This window comes from Schistocerca nitens, chromosome 9 (genome assembly GCF_023898315.1).
Source record: "Schistocerca nitens isolate TAMUIC-IGC-003100 chromosome 9, iqSchNite1.1, whole genome shotgun sequence".
Taxonomy (NCBI): domain Eukaryota; kingdom Metazoa; phylum Arthropoda; class Insecta; order Orthoptera; family Acrididae; genus Schistocerca; species Schistocerca nitens.
This window is the reverse complement of record NC_064622.1, coordinates 145,091,534-145,110,105: the sequence shown is the minus strand read 5'-3', so window position 1 is coordinate 145,110,105 and position 18,572 is coordinate 145,091,534.

Genomic DNA, 18,572 nt, shown 5'->3' with positions numbered 1-18,572 from the left:
TTAACTGTTCTTAGAAATTTCATTCCCCTGCTTGCAGTTTGCTCCCGTCCCTTTCTGTCATTGTCCATGTTCCTCCTCCATAGGTCACAATAGGGAAGTAATAACTCTTATACACAAGGAGTTTTGCTTTTTCTGAAACTTCCTTATTCCAAATCAGGTGTTTTAGTGTTTGATAGAAATTGCCTCCCTTCTGTAACCTCCTATTTATTTCGTTGGTTATTTTTCCATCACTAGATATTTCACTCCCTAAATAAGTGAAACTGTCAACCATTTTGAGGGGTTTTCCATTCAGAGTAATATTTCCGTTGATACCTTTGTCTCTTACAAATACCATTGCTTCACTCTTATTTTTATTTATTTTTAATCCATACCTTTTCATATTTCCTTCCACACATCAAGTTGTAACTGTACATGTACCTCTTCATCGCCCCATATTACCACATTATCTGCAAAAATCATCTTTTTGCCTTTCTCTTTTACTATACCTTTGACTGCCTTATTCATTCCCTCCATCACAACATTAAAAAGTGCAGGAGATATAGTACTTTCTTGTTTAAGTCCTTGTCTTGTTTCGAAGTGTTCAGAGTTCCCCAATGGTGTTCTAATTCTACAGTTGTGTCCTCTGTACATTGTCTTTATTACATTAATGTATCCATCTTCATTATCTATCTTCTTCATTTCTTCCCAGAGTCTTTCCCTGTTAACTGAGTCATATGCCTTTTCTATGTCTATAAAAAGCATTATCACCCTTTTGTTATACTCCCAACTTTTTTTCCATCAGTTGACAGATAGAAAATATCAGGTCGATCGTGCTTCTTCCTTTCCTAAACCCATGCTGTTCTTCACTCAGCTCCTTCTCTATCTTTTCAGTTATTCGATTTAGTAAAATTCTTTCACAAATCTTGGCTGTATGACTCATAAGGGCTATTCCTCTGTAGTTTTTACAAAGTCTTTTATTGCCTTTTTTGAGGTTGGGAACAATGTCTCCTCTTCTCGAATCGTCAGGTATTGTACTATTTCTCCACACACTTGACAGTAATCTATACAGCTACAGCATTGCCACTGGACCTGCAGCTCTTATCATGTCCACTGATACTTCATCAGGTCCTGGGGCTTTCCCCCCATTCATCTTCTTCACAGCTATTTCCATTTCTTATCGTGTAATTTGTCCTAATTCAGCTTCCCAACTTCTCTCAATTTCTCCATTATTTGTTGTTTTCTCATGTACCTGCTCCTCAGCGTTTAACAGTTTCTTAAAATGTTCTCTCCAGAGATTTTCCTTAATCAAACCTGTATTCACTCGTGCTTCCACAATTTCACTTCTTTTTCCTATAGAGAGAGTCATATTGCATACTGCAAAGAGAAACATCTAACTTCACTGATGAAATAAACTGAAATGCTGACAATCGATTATTGCATAGAACTCTCCATCGCCGTAGCTGTTTACTCACTTTCAGAAGTCAAAATATTGCATTCGCATCCAAAGTGGAGACAGGCCACTTTTAACTGTGCAACCCTGTATTTGTTACAAGCGCTATTACTACTGGGGCACTGTGGGGCGGCGAGTGAGAAAAATTGTTGGTTGTAAAATATATAACTGCTGCATTAATGTTTGCTTGCTGTCAGTTTCTAGCTTTAGAATGTTGTTATGCTGTCTTTCGCCGTTCTCAACACTGGCTCTCTATTTACTTTGTAGACCCCCAGAAAGCGATTTGACAAAACCTGAAGCCTGTAAATAGAGTTCCTAGTGCCCACTTCCTTGAGATTACAATTATAGCTGCAGCTTGTAGCTCTGTAGAGTCAGGAAGTTGTTCGGGATTTCTAATCAAAGACGACTTTCCAAAATAGTTGAGTATATTCTCAAAATCACAAATATACACACAAATATCCCTCCAACCTAACTAACAAAACAGTTCAGAGTCTATTGCGCCAATGCAACCATAAATGTCCGAAATAATTGTTGAAATGAATGCTCGCCATAATTTGATGAAATATCTCATCAAACGCCACGCTAAATAAGTAGTAGAATGTCTGTCCCGCGACGGCACGTGAAAAATACGACAATACGCACACTGAGGCTAGATAATGAAAATCATTCCCGAATTAACACTTTACTTGAAACGCTTTACTGGTTACGCGCATCTCGAGTAACAGAATACGGCACCCGAGGCTGTTAGTAGCACTGATACTGGCGCGGCGCGATTCCCGACACAGATGGCGTGTCATTCAGCGTCTGGAGAGAACTGGGGCCTTTTTCTCCTCGCACAGCGCTCTTATATATATATCCGTGGTGCGGACCGCTGAGGAAATGCTCGATCAAATCGGCTGGCTCGACTAGCCGCTAGGCTAGTAACGCACCACTTCAAGTTGCATAATAAATTTTAGCTTCTCTTGCTGAAGGCCGATGAAGCTCCTAATTTAACTGTGCATTCAGCACGCAGGGAAGTATTGATAATAAATTTTTGACGTGGCTAACTTTAATAACTTAGGCGAGAGAATTAATTTAATTGCACTGCACGCAGCAGATGGGCTCTGAACTGTCCCTTCTGAGATCCGCTATTGCTATAATTTAATAGATATTTGAAAGAAACTTTTTACAGCTTCATCATCGCTGAGTAAAAGAACAGTGAAAGTGTTACGTGTGCATGTGAACGACGCAATTGGATTAACATCGCATCTGGATTCACGGAGCTGGCACTGAGTCTAGCGGTGCAGCCGGCATCGCGGGAAGCCAGTTTCACCTTACCGCAGTCATCCGACGCAGCAGCCGGAGACGCGCCTGCCATTGCGGGCCACGCAAACACATCACAGCCGTCGGAGTGCCGTCTGCAGTTCAGCGAGTTGCGTCGCATCAGTAATCCTGGTACGCCGCTCCGACAACGTCGTGCAGAAGGAACTAAGTTAAGTGCAAAGCTGTTAAAAATTTTACTAACCTGCACTAAAAGAATGTCGGCGATGGAACCGCCAAAAGAAACTGAGTTTAAACTTAAATTAGAACCTATGTCTGTTGAGGGAACTGTAAATTCAGACAACGGTTCAATTGTACATATGCATGAAAATAATAGTGTTAAGGTGAAAAATGAAGTATTGTCTCCTGACAGTAGTGTGGGAAGAGGTAATGATTCAGTGATAGAGACCCCTGTAGTAAAGCCGAAAATTGAAATTGTAAATTTATTGGATGATAGTTTCTCTGATGAATTAAAAATGAAACAGTCATTAGAGATAGTAGAATTCAAACAGAAGAAGTTAGACATGTCTGATCAATCAGAAGTTTCATTTAGTTTTGATGATTCTGGTATTGGAGCTAGTTTTTCGTCACCTGAGTGTGAAAAGAAACTAGCTATTGAGCAACCCAAAGATACTGGGGCTGTTGATTTAAATGTTATATTACAAGCAATAGCTGCCAGTCAAACAAATTTTAATATGCGGTTTGAGGCAATGAGCAATAAATTAGAATCCAATAATGCTGAACTAAAGTCTGAAATAACTGAGGTCAAAAGCAGTAATGCAAAAATGTCAGCCAGTAATGCAAAAATGACAGCTGAATTAAAGTCGGAAATAAGTGAACAGGTCAAAAGCAGTAATGCTGAATTAAAGTCTGAAATAACTGAGGTCAAAAGCAGTAATGCTGAATTAAAGTATGAGATTATGGCCAGCCAAACTAATTTTAATAAACGATTGGAGGTAATGGACGATACCTTCAAGGCTGGTTGCAATAAGTTGAAAGAGGATCTAGACAGTTTGAATAATAAAATAGATTGCAACCATGAGGATATTAAGAAAAAGGTTGCTCAACAGTTCTCTGAAATGTATAAAACAGTTAAATCCGAAGTTGCTGAGGTTCGCAAAGACTTCCAAATGGAAGATGCGAAGCTGGAGCACAAGTTAACAGAAAAGATCGAGGCAGAATCTGAACTGTGCTCGGATAGATTTAAAGATGTTAAAATAAAGGTAAACATGTGTCAAGCTGACATAAATGCAATCAAAACTGATACTACTCATGTTGTACAAAGAGTAGATAATGTGGAAAGGAAAGTAGAAAATATCAGTACTAACATTGCTAACATTGAGAGTAAAGTAGCTTCAGTAACTTCTGGTAATGGTAGTGTACAACAAATTGTAGCTGCAAACGCCGCTTTTATCGGGTGTCGGCAGTTCTTGCGGTTCGATCCAGATAAAAATATCCACCCGCTAGATTTCTGGAACGATTTTGAAGATGTGATTCCACCAACTTGGTCTGAACGAGAGAAAATCTCATTTATTAGAAGCCATTTAGCAGGTGATGCCATGCGTTGGTCAGCTGATGTTATGTTAAAGTGTAAAACATTAGCGGAGTTCAAAACTGCTTTCATTAATGAGTATTGGTCTAGCAGTAAGCAAAATGAAGTGTTAAGAGAATTTTGGAGTGGAAAACGCTTCAATGCAGGCAAAGAATCTATTAAAGAGTTTGCTAGGTCATGGATTTCACGGTTGTCACATTTGGACGAAAAGCTGAAACCTGAGATGATTATACTAGGTCTTGAAGCCAAACTGCCATGGTATTGGCAAACTAGAATTATATCTGCCCCTAGAGACAATCTTGATAGTTTCATTGAATATTTGGAACGTGTAGAACGTGTTGCTGCCAATGAGGAGCAAGCACGTAATAACAGAAATGCCAATAACAATAATAGTAATTTTAGGAACGAGCAAAATGGCAATGTAAACATTAGAACAGTAGGTGTTCGCCAGCCTAGGAGAGGTAAGAATTGGGGGAATAATTATCAGAATCAACAATGGCATCCAAGGGATAATAATTTTGTTTCAAAAGGAAATATGCATGTAAACCACAGTACGGAAAGTAATGCTATGCCAGTTAACTATAATGAAAACAAAGGAAACAGTAGTGGGCCGAGGCAGGAAAACTAGTTCCCGTCTATGAGGACACTGGCGCTCACCAGGCGGTTACTTTTCCTAGGCCAGTAGTTAAGGGAATTGGTAAGACCGATCAAAATACTCAAACTGAACGTGTGGATGAAGAGTCGGTAGCACCTAAGGATACAACAGAAATATTAGATCACTCACAGTATTTGATAGATACCGTGTTAGAGACGCTTTCTAAGTGGGAAGAGAAAGAGAAGGCGCAACAGTGTAATGATAGGGAAGAGCTACAAAGTACGGAATTGTCAGGTGAGGAAGCAGAAGAAATTCACGCTTATATTTATGATGAAGATGATGTGCTCTTATCTAAAGTGCCTGTGCAGGATGTTGATAATGTATTAATAGATTTAGGACAGGAGATAAGTGAGAATGTAGAGGGTAGGCTGTTGAGGGTCGATGAACCCAGTAGTTGTGACCAGATGTCATTTGAGAAGGAAGCCGACGATAATGGTGAAAGTGGTTTAGCTGTAACTAGTGTTATGCCCGGTCTGGAGGCGCAGAATCGCTCAGACTATAGTAATTTGGGTCATGTTCAGCAAACTAAATGTAATGAAGTCGTGCGGTGTTTCGATTTAAAATTAATAGACAGACTGGAAAAGGCAGCTGAAAGTGTAATTCAGGAAACCCCTACTCACTGTGACCTAAATGTAATGAAGACAGATGTCGATCACTTTAGTTGGAGACGAATTCAAAAGGAACTATTAGATGAATTTGAGAAACCACCTGTACAACCTAGAATAAGCCACCCTATAATAATAGTGAATATGTTGCGTATCAATGTACGTTGTCTCTTAGACAGTGGAAGTGAGGTGAGTGCAATATCTCAGTCCTTCTTTGATGCATTACCTAGTAAAGACAAGCTTACAGTAATGAGGGTATCAGGACTAAGAATAATTGGTGCTACTGGCAAGGTGTCAAAAACAGTAAAGCAAGAAGCTTTACTGCCCTTTAACATTAATGGTAATTTAATTGATCATCCATGTTTAATTGTAAACAATCTCAGTATTGAGGTTTTAATTGGCATAGATTTCTTGTCAAAATATCAGAGTGTTGTTGACTTCGAAAGAAGCCAGTTAAAAATGGTCTTGCCAATAACCGGAGTAATTATAGTACATTTTAGTGATAAACATGTAGTAACTGATGATGAAGCTTGGGAGCTGCCTATACGAATTCTGAAAAATAGGAGGTATTGGGACGAAAGTGTTAACTTTAGTAACAGTAAGCTGAACACAGAAGAAGAAGAAGCAATTATTTTAGACAAAATAGAAGCTAAATTGCAGGAAATCGATAAGATTTCAGCCAATCAAAAGGAAGAACTAATACAGGTTCTAAAAAGGCATCATAAAGTATTTTCAGATCGACGTGGCGTGTTCATAGGCAGCCAATGAAGGCTGTAGGGAGGAGGTTGTTCTTTAACCTCTACACAGTGTGGCAGCTGTGCAGTCCCAGCCGTGTGAGATCTTCTTTCCCTTTCAGGTCTCACTCAATCTTCATCTTTTCTATCCACAAAAGTTTCGACCTCTTCTTTCCACACCAAAATTTTCCGTCATAACTATTAAGCCAGCATTCAGCTAATGAATGCTGTAGGGAGGAGGTTGTTCTGTAACCTCTACACAGTGTGGCAGCTGTGCAGTCCCAGCTGTGTGAGATCTTCTTTCCCATTTCAGGTCTCACTCATTCTTCATCTTTCCTATCCACAAAAATTTTGATCCCTTCTTCCAACACATGTAAAATTTTCCGGTATGACTATCAAGCCAGCATTCAACTAATGAATGCTGTAGGGAGGAGGTTGTTCTGTAACCTCTACACAGTGTGGCAGCTGTGCAGTCCCAGCTGTGTGAGATCTTCTTTCCCTTTCAGGTCTTACTCATTCTTCATCTTTCCTATCCACCAAAATTTCGACTTCTTCTTTAAAACAAAATTTTCTGTTATGGCTATCAGGCCGTGCGTTATGTAACCATTCTATCTACCGATTAGTGAAGAAAAACACCTGATATGACAAACCTAATAGTGACAAACAATAGAGAAGTATGACGTAAATAAAATAAAATGTATTTGAGTAACAATTATGTATAGAAGCTTGGTAATATTGTAAGTACAAGTGTTGTTTTATTGGAAATGGTCCCATAATAATATTTTAAAAAAGATGTACAAATTCATGTACAAGCAGGATCTGAAGTGGTAGTAAAACCTAGTGTATGCTATAGAGCTAACTAAGAAATGGTAAAAGAGATTGTTTAGTGTTATAAGAAAAATATGCAGACAAGTTGTAAGAATAAACTCACCTGGTGTAGCAAGGAAAGGCAGTGTAATAGAATTGAGCAGTGTTTGTGGTTGAGACGTGAAGGACACGTCCCTGAAATATTTATAAGGTTGGAGCTGGCCATTATTTTGGTGTAGAGTGTGACAGGATACACCTAAACGTATTGAGGTTAGGAGTTGGAGGCGGGAATGCGACCATAGGTACCCTTACGTTAGATGAGACAGAGCAGCTCATGGTGTCCTATAGGTTTAAGGAAATTAGCATTACGCTCGTCCGTAATTATTTGATGCATTTTGGTGATAGGTCTGAGATAGACTACCTGTGGTTTCAGCGTCCGATCGAGTGGAAATGGATTGCCACGTGAGCAAACTAATCAGCTGCAATACACCATGTATATGAAATAAAGGTGCTATCCTATGCTTTAAATATTAATAGAGTGAGTGTTAAATGAGTAATACACTAAGCAAAGTAAATTGAATAACATACTGACAGACGTGAAACATTATTTTAGCTCAGCATCAATACACTTCAAAGTAAGTAAGTACCTAATTGCAGATGTGGAACTGACAACAGCAGAGGACCAATAAGTGGATTTTGTAGACAACTAAACGTAGTGTGTTTTGAATACTCACAACTGTACTATTACCAAAAGTTACTCACATGTACTAAGAAGCTGAAAAAAAAAACAACCACTAATCATACTCATACTATCTCTAAGATTAAGGTAATCAAAGATGAGTCAGCTAAGTGAATAAAATACAAAGGTGTCAGTGAATGTACCGAGCATTGGTTCAGTGTTCCGGCCCAGAAATAATAAATTCAGACTAATATGATTTATGATTATATGCCTTGAGCATAAATTTTCTCTAGTACGTGACTAACGGCGTTTTGAGCCATTTGTTTACCAATTTATGACAATTAAGTAACCTCGAGAGTATTATTGAAAAAGATTCTGTTAACTTTGTTCCAGCAACATATTGAAGGCTAAGATGTATATATCCCCATTTCATTGTGACCCACCCTTAGATGTTAAGTGAACAGAGTCTGAGGCACTCTTTTTGTTTGTTCTACAGGACAAACCAGATAATGGCAGCCTGGTAGCTGCATGAAAGCGTGGAGTGACTTGGACACAACTCACAGTGACCCCTCCCCTTTCCCCTTGTAATTTAGAGAGATCGAGAAGGACGCACACCATAGCAACTTCCCCTCCTCTACCCTTGTGAATGGAAGTGTAGGACGCCAGCCAAAGCGGCTACAACCACGTGTGTAAAAATTTAGTTGTGAACTTTTCTTTCAGGTTTATAAAAGACTGATAAGGAATAATCATCTGTTTATGTATCATGTTATCTTCCTTGAATTTGTGTGTGTAAAAATGTATTTGATGTATTTAATGTAACTAAGATTTTCACAGTTTTTCAATTTCTATGTGTTTGTTAGTCTAAGGCAATATGTATGCCAAAAATATTTCATTGACTTTGCTTAAAATTTGAGTAATGACATTTCTAAAGAGGCAGTGAAAATGCCCGCAATTTAAATGATTAAAGTAGGAAATCAGTTTCTTTTAATGTTTATATATGTTTGCAATTCAATTTTGATTTTTCATTAGGGAGTTTAAATTGTACTCTTGCTTCCCTTTTGTAATTAAATTTTTTTTTCATTCATTAACATTCATAAACAAAAAAAAATTTAAGTAGAGGGTGATGTAGGGAAGCAGCCTACTCACGCTGCAGCAAATTCACATCAGTTTCCATTGTGTGTTAGTCAGTCTGCTAGCTCTGACGTCATAGATGTTGCGCAATACTTTAAAAAGCAAGCAAATGACATAAAACTTTCCTAGTATGTCTGGAATACGGGTGCCGTATTCTGTTACTCGAGATGCGCGTAACCAGTAAAGCGTTTCAAGTAAAGTGTTAATTCGGGAATGATTTTCATTATCTAGCCTCAGTGTGCGTATTGTCGTATTTTTCACGTGCCGTCGCGGGACAGACATTCTACTACTTATATAGCGTGGCGTTTGATGAGATATTTCATCAAATTATGGCGAGCATTCATTTCAACAATTATTTCGGACATTTATAGTTGCATTGGCGCAATAGACTCTGAACTGTTCTGTTAGTTAGGTTGGAGGGATATTTGTGTGTATATTTGTGATTTTGAGAATATACTCAACTATTTTGGAAAGTCGTCTTTGATTAGAAATCCCGAACAACTTCCTGACTCTACAGAGCTACAAGCTGCAGCTATAATTGTAATCTCAAGGAAGTGGGCACTAGGAACTCTATTTACAGGCTTCAGGTTTTGTCAAATCGCTTTCTGGGGGTCTACAAAGTAAATAGAGAGCCAGTGTTGAGAACGGCGACAGACAGCATAACAACATTCTAAAGCTAGAAATTGACTCGACAAACAAACATTTGTACTGCAATTATATTTTCCCCTATCAACCGCCGCCCCACATATGGTGCATCGGCCGGGAAATCAAATAAGTGAAAGTGATTTTTAACTATTCGGATTCGCGAGTGGAATGCGACACGCAGCTGAATAATTGAACAGTGAAAGTGTTACGTGTGCATGTGGACGACGCAATTGGATTAACAACGCATCTGGATTGACGGAGCTGGCACTGAGTCTAGCGGTGCTGCCGGCATCGCGAGAAGCCAGTTTCACCCCACTGCCGTCGTCCGCCGCAGCAGCCGTCGCCGAGCCTGCAGTTACGGGCCACGCAAACACATCACAGCCGTCGGAGTGCCGTCTGCAGTTCAACGCGTCACGTCGCGTCAGTAATCCTGTTACGCCGCGCCGACAACGTCGTGCAGAAGGAACTAAGTTAAGTGAAAAGTTGTTAAAAATTTTACTAACCTGCACTAAAAGACTGTCGGCGATGGAACCGCCAAAAGAAACCGAGTTTAAAATTAAATTAGAACCTATGTATGTTGAGGGAAATGTAAATTCAGACCACGATTCAATTGTAAATATGCATGGAAGTAATGTTCAAGTAAAATATGAAATATTGTCTCCTGACAGTAGTGTGGGAAGGGGCAATGATTCAGTGATAGAGACACCTGTAGTAAAGCCGAAAATTGAAATTGTAAATTTATTGGAGGATAGTTTCTCTGGTGAATTAAAAATGAAACAGTCATCAGAGATAGTAGAATTTAAACAAAAGAAGTTAGACATGTCTGATCAATCAGAAGTTTCATTTAGTTTTGATGATTCTGGTATTGGAGCTAGTTTTTCGTCACCTGAGTGTGAAAAGAAACCAGCTATTGAGCAACCCAAGGATGCTGGGGCTGTTGATTTAAATGTTATATTACAAGCAATAGCTGCCAGTAATGCTCAAATGACAGCTGACTTAAAATCTGAAATAACTGAGGTCAAAAGCAGTAATGCAAAAATGTCAGCTGAGTTAAAATCTGATATAATTGAGGTAAATAACAGGATTGTGGCCAGTCAAACTAATTTTAATAAACGGTTTGAGGCAATGGACAATAAATTAGAATCCAATAATGCGGAATTAAAGAATGAGATTGTGGCCAGCCAATCTAATTTTAATAAACGTTTGGAGGTAATGGACGATACCTTCAAGGCTGGTTGCAATAAGTTGAAAGAAGATCTAGACAGTTTGAATAATAAAATAGATTGCAACCATGAGGATATTAAGAAAAAGGTTGCTCAACAGTTTTCGGAAATGTATAAAACAGTTAAATCCGAAGTTGCTGAGGTTCGCAAAGACTTCCAAATGGAAGATGCGAAGCTGGAGCACAAGTTAACAGAAAAGATCGAGGCGGAATCTGAACTGTGCTCAGATAGATTTAAAGACGTTAATATAAAAATAAACATATGTCAAGCAGACGTAGATGCAGTCAAAACTGACACTACTCATATTGTGCAAAGAGTAGATAATGTTGAGAGGAAAGTAGAAAATATAAGTACTAACATTGCTAACATTGAAAGTAAAGTAGCTTCAGTAACTTCTGGTAATGGTAGTGTACAACAAATTGTAGCTGCAAACGCCGCTTTTATCGGGTGTCGGCAGTTCTTGCGGTTCGATCCAGATAAAAATATCCATCCGCTAGATTTCTGGAACGATTTTGAAGATGTGATTCCACCGACTTGGTCTGAACGAGAGAAAATCTCATTTATTACAAGTCATTTAGCAGGTGATGCCATGCGTTGGTCAGCTGATGTAATGTTAGAGTGTAAAACATTAGCGGAATTTAAAACAGCTTTTATTAATGAGTATTGGTCTAGCCATAAGCAAAATGAGGTGTTAAGAGAATTTTGGAGTGGGAAACGCTTCAATGCAGGCAAAGAATCTATTAAAGAATTTGCTAGGTCATGGATTTCACGGTTGTCACATTTGGACGAAAAGCTAAAACCAGAAATGATTATACTAGGTCTTGAAGCCAAACTGCCATGGTATTGGCAAACTAGAATTATATCTGCCCCTAGAGACAATCTTGATCGTTTCATTGAATATTTGGAACGTGTAGAACGTGTTGCTGCCAATGAGGAGCAAGCACGTAATAACAGAAATGCCAATAACAATAATAGTAATTTTAGGAACGAGCAAAATGGCAATGTAAACATTAGAACCGTAGGTGTTCGCCAGCCTAGGAGAGGTAGGAATTGGGGAAATAATTATCCGAATCAGCAATGGCATCCAAATGATAATAATTTTGTTCCAAACAGAAATATGCATGTAAACCACAGTACGGAAAGTAAGGCTATGCCAGTAAACTATAATGAAACTAAAGGAAACAGTAGTGGGCCGAGGCAGGAAAACTAGTTCCCGTCTATGAGGATACTGGCGCTCACCAGGCGGTTACTTTTCCTAGGCCAGTAGTTAAGGGAATTGGTAAGACAGACCAGAATACTCAAACTGAACATGGGGATGAAGAGTCGGTAGCACCTAAGGATACAACAGAAATATTAGATCACTCACAGTATTTGATAGATACCGTGTTAGAGACGCTTTCTAAGTGGGAAGAGAAAGAGAAGGCGCAACAGTGTAATGATAGGGAAGAGCTACAAAGTACGGAATTGTCAGGTGAGGAAGCAGAAGAAATTCACGCTTATATATACGATGAGGATGATGTGCTCTTATCTAAAGTGCCTGTGCAGGATGTGGATAATGTATTAATGGATTTAGGACAGGAGATAAGTGAGAATGTAGAGGGTAGGCTGTTGAGGGTCGATGAACCCAGTAGCTGTGACCTGTGGTCATTTGAGAAGGAAACCGACGAAAAAAGTAAAAGTGGTTTAGCTGTAACTAGTGTAATGCCCGGTCTGGAGGCGCAGAATCGCTCAGACTATAGTAATTTGGGTCACGTTCAGCAAACTAAATGTAATGAAGTCGTGCAGTGTTTCGATTTAAAATTAATAGACAGACTGGAAAAGGCAGCTGAAAGTGTAATTCAGGAAACCCCTACTCACTGTGACCTAAATGTAATGAAGACAGATGTCGATCACTTTAGTTGGAGACGAATTCAAAAGGAACTATTAGATGAAATTGAGGAACCACCTGTACAACCTAGAATAAGCCACCCTATAATAATAGTGAATATGTTAGGTATCAATGTACGTTGTCTCTTAGACAGTGGAAGTGAAGTGAGTGCAATATCTCAGTCCTTCTTTGATGCATTACCTGGTAAGGACAAGCTTACAGTAATGAGAGTATCAGGACTAAGAATAATTGGTGCTACTGGCAAGGTGTCGAAAACAGTAAAGCAAGAAGCTTTACTGCCCTTTAACATAAATGGTAATTTAATTGATCATCCATGTTTAATTGTAAACAATCTGAGTATTGAGGTTTTAATTGGCATAGATTTCTTATCAAAATATCAGAGTGTTGTTGACTTCGAAAAAAGCCAGTTAAAAATGTTCTTGCCAATAACAGGAGTAATTACAGTCCCTTTTAGTGATAAACATGTAGTAACTGATGATGAAACTTGGGAGTTGCCTATACGAGTTCTGAAAAATAGGAGGTATTGGGACGAGGATGTTAACCTTAGTACAAATAAGCTAAATACAGAAGAAGAAGAAGCAATTATTTTAGACAAGATAGAAGCTAAATTGCAGGAAATCGATGCGATTTCAGCTAATCAGAAGGAAGAACTGAGACAGGTTCTAAAAAAGCACCATAAAGTATTTTCAGATCGACGTGGCGTGTTCATAGGAAGCCAATGAAGGCTGTAGGGAGGAGGTTGTTCTTTAACCTCTACACAGTGTGGCAGCTGTGCAGTCCCAGCTGTGTGAGATCTTCTTTCCCATTTCAGGTCTCACTCAATCTTCATCTTTCCTATCTACAAAAATTTCGATCCCTTCTTTCCAATATAAAAAATTTCCGGTATGACTGAAGCCAGCATTCAACTAATGAAGGCTGTAGGGAGGAGGTTGTTCTGTAACCTCTACACAGTGTGGCAGCTGTGCAGTCCCAGCTGTGTGAGATCTTCTTTCCTTTTCAGGTCTCAGTCACTCTTCATCTTTTCTATCCACAAAATTTTCGATGTCTTCTTTCCACATTAAATTCTTCCGATATGACTATCAAGCCATGAATTATGTAACTATTCTATCTACCGATTAGCAAAACAAAATACCTGATATGACAAACCTAATAGTGACAAACAATAGAGAAGTATGACGTAAATAAGATAAAATGTGTTTGAGTAAAAATTATGTATAGAACCCTGGTAAAATAATAAGTACAAAGTGTTGTTTTATTGGAAATGGTACCACAATAATATTTTAAAAAGACATATGAATTCGTGTACGACTAGGATCTGAAGTGGTAGTGAAATCTAGTGTATGCATTAGAGCCAACTAAGAAATAGTAAGGAAGAGATTGCTTAGTGTTATAAGAAAAATATGTAGATAAGTTGTAAAAATAAACTCACCTGGTGTAGCAAGGAAAGGCAGTGTAGGAGAATTGAGCAGTGTTTGTGGTTGAGACGTGAAGGACACGTCCTTGAAGTATTTATAAGGTTGGAGCTGGCCGTTATTTTAGTGTAGTGTGTGACAGGATACACCTACACATATTGAGGTTATAAGTTGGAGGCGTGAATGCGACCATAGGTACCCTTATGTTAAATGAGACAGAGTAGCTCATGGTGTCCTATAGGTTTAAGGAAATTAGCATTACGCTCGTCCATAATTATTTGATGCATTTTAGTGGTAGTTCGGAGAGAGACTACCTGTGGTTTCAGCGTCCAATTGAGTGGAAATGGATTGCCACGTGAGCAAACTGATCAGCTGCAGTACACTAAAAATATGAAATGAATGTGCTATCCTATGCTTTAAATGTTAATGAGTGAGTGTCAAATAAGTACATACAATAGCAATATAATTGAAAAACATAATGACAGACATAAAACATTATTTTAGCTCAGCATCAATACACTTCACAGTAAGTAAGTACCTAATTTCAGATGTGGAATTGACAACAGCAGAGGACCAATAAGTGGATTTAGTAGTCAACTAAATGTAGTGTGTTTTGAACGCTCACAACTGTACTATTACCAAAAGTTACTCACATGTATAAAGAAGCTGAAAACAACCACTAATCATACTCATACTATCTCTAAGAATGAAGTAATCAAAGATGAGTCAGTAAAGTGCTTAAAAGACAAATGTATCAGGAATATACCGAGCATTGGTTCAGTGTTCCGGCCCAGAAATAGTAAATTCAGATTAAATATGAATTACGATTATATGCCTTAAGAGCATAAATTTTATCTAGTACATGACTAAAGACGTTTTGAGCCATTTGTTTACCAATTTATGACAATTAAGTAACCTCGAGAGTATTATTGAAAAAGATTCTGTTAACTTTGTTCCAGCAACATATTAAAGGCTAAGATGTATATATCCCCATTTCATTGTGACCCACCCTTAGATGTTAAGTGAACAGAGTCTGAGGCACTCTTTTTGTTTGTTCTACAGGACAAACCAGATAATGGCAGCCTGGTAGCTGCGTGAAAGCGTGGAGTGACTTGGACACAACTCACAGTGACCCCTCCCCTTTCCCCTTGTAATTTAGAGAGATCGAGAAGGACGCACACCATAGCAACTTCCCCTCCTCTACCCTTGTGAATGGAAGTGTAGGACGCCAGCCAAAGCGGCTACAACCACGTGTGTAAAAATTTAGTTGTGAACTTTTCTTTCAGGTTTATAAAAGACTGATAAGGAATAATCATCTGTTTATGTATCATGTTATCTTCCTTAAATTTGTGTGTGTAAAAATGTATTTGATGTATTTAATGTAACTAAGATTTTCACAGTTTTTCAATTTCTATGTGTTTGTTAGTCTAAGGCAATATGTATGCCAAAAATATTTCATTGACTTTGCTTAAAATTTGAGTAATGACATTTCTAAAGAGGCAGTGAAAATGCCTGCAATTTAAATGATTAATGTAGGAAATCAGTTTCTTTTAATGTTTATATATGTTTGCAATTCAATTTTGATTTTTCATTAGGGAGTTTAAATTGTACTCTTGCTTCCCTTTTTGTAATTAAATTTTTTTTTCTTCATTCATTAACATTCATAAACAAAAAAAAAATTTAAGTAGAGGGTGATGTAGGGAAGCAGCCTACTCACGCTGCAGCAAATTCACATCAGTTTCCATTGTGTGTTAGTCAGTCTGCTAGCTCTGACGTCATAGATGTTGCGCAATACCTTAAAAATCAAGCAAATGACATAAAACTTTCCTAGTATGTCTGGAATAATGATAAACTAATGTGTGTTAAATATCAGCTTGATAACTTCAGCCGTTTCCTTTATTTGGACGTTTTTCTATAAAAATAATTGGCGGCACAGAAAAGAGCTAGAGACTGCAAAATTTGTATTTAGATTCAGCTTTCATAATGATTTAATAAAAATAGTACTTTGGATTTCACAAATTAAGATGTTAGTGTAAATTCATGATTTTGTGGTTTTCATCTCAAAACTAGAGGAAGCAAGATAGATTAAGTGAGCTTATAAATCATACTAGGATGTTTAGATTTTAATAGGTTGGAGGTCCGCTATGATGATGAAGCTGTAAAAAGTTTCTTTCAAATATCTATTAAATTATAGCAATAGCGGATCTCAGAAGGGACAGTTCAGAGCCCATCTGCTGCGTGCAGTGCAATTAAATTAATTCTCTCGCCTAAGTTATCAAAGTTAGCCACGTCAAAAATTTATTATCAATACTTCCCTGCGTGCTGAATGCACAGTTAAATTAGGAGCTTCATCGGCCTTCAGCAAGAGAAGCTAAAATTTATTATGCAACTTGAAGTGGTGCGTTACCAGCCTAGCGGCTAGTCGAGCCAGCCGATTTGATCGAGCATTTCCTCAGCGGTCCGCACCGCGGATATATATATAAGAGCGCTGTGCGAGGAGCCAAAGGCCCCAGTTCTCTCCAGACGCTGAATGACACGCCATCTGTGTCGGGAATCGCGCCGCGCCAGTATCAGTGCTACTAACAGCCTCGGGTGCCGTATTCTGTTACTCGAGATGCGCGTAACCAGTAAAGCGTTTCAAGTAAAGTGTTAATTCGGGAATGATTTTCATTATCTAGCCTCAGTGTGCGTATTGTCGTATTTTTCACGTGCCGTCGCGGGACAGACATTCTACTACTTATATAGCGTGGCGTTTGATGAGATATTTCATCAAATTATGGCGAGCATTCATTTCAACAATTATTTCGGACATTTATAGTTGCATTGGCGCAATAGACTCTGAACTGTTCTGTTAGTTAGGTTGGAGGGATATTTGTGTGTATATTTGTGATTTTGAGAATATACTCAACTATTTTGGAAAGTCGTCTTTGATTAGAAATCCCGAACAACTTCCTGACTCTACAGAGCTACAAGCTGCAGCTATAATTGTAATCTCAAGGAAGTGGGCACTAGGAACTCTATTTACAGGCTTCAGGTTTTGTCAAATCGCTTTCTGGGGGTCTACAAAGTAAATAGAGAGCCAGTGTTGAGAACGGCGACAGACAGCATAACAACATTCTAAAGCTAGAAATTGACTCGACAAACAAACATTTGTACTGCAATTATATTTTCCCCTATCAACCGCCGCCCCACAGCACCACGTTTTATTTCTGATAATACAGTACAGAAGTACAACATTTGGTTTTAACTTGTAGAACTATAGTCAACAACAACCAGTTCTCATACCTTTTATATTCTGGACCTCCAGAGGGATGCACAGCTTGACACATCTGCTAACGCATGTTTGAAAGAATTTCTATAAGGTTTGGCATCTGCATCAAGTGTAAGGATATGTGGCAGACTGCTGAGAACGGAACAACACTGAAAACGCGTTCTGTGAAAAAAATGGCGTTTAGAACGTTTTCCATTCCCACTCTTCATGTGACGGTAACACTGTTATTATAGTTTCTTCGCTGGTGATTTGTGCAAATCGTTCGCAGTCGCCATTAATACACCTCGCATGTATCCATTTCTTCGCAACCAGGTAATCTTTTTAACCGTTTCTGTGAAGTATACAAAATTTTCTAAGTCATCTTCTTCAAGCCCATCATATAGATTTATCCAGCGCCTTTGAAGAGTTTCTGCTTTCATATTACCACAGGTTGCGCACACCAATAAATTACTTGTTTCATACTTCTTGCCTTCAGAATTTTAATGTGCGTCTCAAACGGATTCAGTTTAACAATGAATCTTAACAACCATAGAGTAACAAACTTCTTTTTTGCTAAATTCCAAAGAATATTAATGCTATTATGCCAATATTATCACGGCAAACGGTTTACAAACATATACAAATATAAACAGAAATTTGTCGTGTTCCCACACCACCCTTTTCTCAGCAGCATAGTCAGTTTAAGACTTAAATTACTATTAATGGAAATAGAACTTCACTAAAAGATATTTTTCTTCGTCTGTAGAGTCTGGTTTTGGCCCTGTGCTGACAGTTTAACTGGAGTGTCTTCAGGCTGTTAACCTTTGTCATGCATCAGTTATACAGCTTGTAATCGGTGGATGGAGATATTCTTTATCTGGTTTTTCACTTTAAGCCCAAAAAAATTTTAGTTCTTTGAATTACTACATATGGGCGTTCATATCTGTAATGCCTTCTTCACTTGGTCAACCCTTACAAACACATGTGTTGAGTTGCTGAGTTCATTGTGTGTGAATGGTATTCTCTTTGCTTTGTGGGGATATTGTACAGGTTTCAGCCAAGTCATATATTGTTTCAGTTGTGACACAAATTGAGATATGCCTGCATCCTTTTTTGTGCCATGACCTTGAAAAAAATTAACTGGTGTCCTGATGGCAGAGCCATAAACCATTTCTGCATTTGTATCATTAATGTTTTCTCTAACGTAACACAGAAGACCAAGAAAGACTATAGGTATTATTTGAGTCCATTTAGCAGTTGCAT